The sequence below is a fragment of the Castor canadensis genome, chromosome 14 (genome assembly GCF_047511655.1).
Source record: "Castor canadensis chromosome 14, mCasCan1.hap1v2, whole genome shotgun sequence".
Lineage (NCBI taxonomy): Eukaryota > Metazoa > Chordata > Mammalia > Rodentia > Castoridae > Castor > Castor canadensis.
Window position 1 is genome coordinate 37,013,821 of NC_133399.1, and position 2,319 is coordinate 37,016,139.

General features: G+C 38.6%; 1 pseudogene; it reads left to right on the forward strand.

Annotated features, from left to right (window-relative positions):
* The first annotated feature begins 721 nt into the window (after nucleotides 1-721).
* LOC141416803 (outer kinetochore KNL1 complex subunit ZWINT pseudogene) lies at nucleotides 722-2,072 on the forward strand (annotated as a pseudogene).
* Nucleotides 2,073-2,319: the final 247 nt, after the last annotated feature.

Below are 2,319 nucleotides of genomic sequence, written 5' to 3' on the forward strand. Positions count from 1 at the left end.
TCTTCCAAGGACAAGATGAAATTTATTTGTGTGTTGTTATAAACACACAATGTGCAGACTCCATGTGTATTTTCATGGTATATATAAGAATAAGAAGAGATGGGAGACAATGTGTCACTTTGCTGGGGAACAAATGTGGGTGATTAATAATAAAAGCAAATATGCCTTATTTGTTGGAAATTAAAATTTTATCCAACACACATATATAATATAGAAAATCTCACTTCAGTGAAATGAAAAAAGGCACAATGTTTTGAATGGATCCTCAAAACAAATATGCATATTAAATACTTGTCCCTTTTTTATTTAATGCTATGCATAAAAGCATTTTAATTTGATGTGTGTATTTCCAAGGGATATGTAAAACCTCTTGCTGATGTGCCATCAAGAATTTTGCATAGTTTTTTTGTTGAAATTTCTTTTGATCAGATGCCATATACTGAAAATTTGATCATTTAACCAAGTGAATGTATTCATGAGTGAGATTAATGACCATGAATTAAGCAATTTAATAATATTTGGAAAAAAAATCACTGCCATCCAATAAGTATTGTAATTGTTATCCCCATTTTCTAAATCAAGAAACTGTCAATGCATATTTACAGTAGTTCCTGTGCTTTTCATTTTTGTCTATTATCTTATTTAAATTACAGGGACACCTAGAAAATAACCCAATTTGCATTCACATAACTGAAGTAAGGGCTGCTCTGCTATGGAGTCTATGAAGACGGCAGAGACCCCGGCGGAGGCGGCGTCTCGGGAATTCCTGGCTGAAGTGGCAGACATCCTGGAACTTACAGGCTTGCAAGAAGAGGCAGAGCTGCCAGCCCAGATCCTGGCTGAGTTTATGAGGAACTCACGGAAGAAGGATAAACTGCTTTGCAGCCAGCTTCAGGTACTAGACTTCCTATAGAATTTCCTGGCTCATGAGGATACTTGCCAGGGCCTGGATCCCTTGATTTCTGAAGAGGCAAACCGACAGAAGGCAATTGCAGCCAAGGAGCAATGGAAAGAGCTGAAGGCCACCTATCAGGAGCATGTGGAGGCCATAAGAAGTGCTGTGACCAAGGTCCTGTCCCAGGTGGAGGAGGCCCAAAGGAAGCGCACACAGCTCCAGGGGGCCATTGAGCAGCTCCAGGCCAAGAAACAAGTGGCCAAGGAGAAAATCAGAGCAGCCCAGAAGCAGTGGCAGCTGCAATAGGAAAAACATCTGCGGAATCTGGCAGCGATTTCTGCAGAGGTAAAGGAGCGTCAGACTGCAACTCAGCAGGAGCTTGAGCGATTATATCAGGAACTTGGAACCCTGAAACAGTGGGAAGGACAGAAACAGGATAAGCTGCAGAAACACCAGACCTTCCTCCAGCTCCTATATATCGTACAGGGTAAAACCCTGGTCCCTGAGTCGGAGGTTAAGTGCCCACCTACCACAGGAACTTCCCCTCTGTCTGCATATCCCTAATGCAGGACGTATTATAAATTCTTAAGTACAACCTGTTTTCTGACCATGGTCCAAGTTTGAGTAATCTCTGGATTCTTTTCATTTAAGACCTCTGGCTCTCTCTATTACCCATTTATCTTCATGTGCTGGTAGGAAGAACTACAGTGACTCAAAAGTTATTAACATGAGAAGAGCAGGACTGGTGTGAACGGAGAGTGTGTAGATGTCCTGAGTCCTCAGGGTTTGCTTGCCCAAATTCATATGAGGCAAAAATTCTGAGATTAATTCCATAAACAATGTTTTATGTAGGTGTTTAGACAGGAGAAGATAATTTTATTGACTGATCCAAATGTTTGTTTAGTGTTTTGTGTAAGACCCTTGCTGTGTACCCAAGGAGCTACAACAGTGAGCTTATCTAATTCTGTTTTATGGTAGCCAGATGTTATATTCTTGATATCTTGTGAATTAACACGTACCTTGATTACTCTTCTTTTTTCATTATTTGATTGGCTTTCGTGATCCACCCTTGTATGTTCTGTTTCAATGAGGTCTAGTGATAATGTGATCATTTCCTGCCTTCTGTTTTTTGTGTAGAGAAAAAGTACTAGTTTTTATAAATTCTTATTGTTATCAGATAATATATGCATTTGGATTATTCTGAAATAAACATTGAAGATTGCAAATTTCTTGACTTTATGTATTTTCACAATCTTTCAATTCATAACATTTTCTGTTTTCTGTTATACTTTTTTTGCTTTATTTTTCTCTGGAAAATAATTTTGAGGTTTTCTGCTATGCTGGGGAAAATAATCTGCTAAATTTACTTTAGTTTCATTAGAGAATGGCATCTATGTAATAAATACTTTTATATTTGGCAAGGA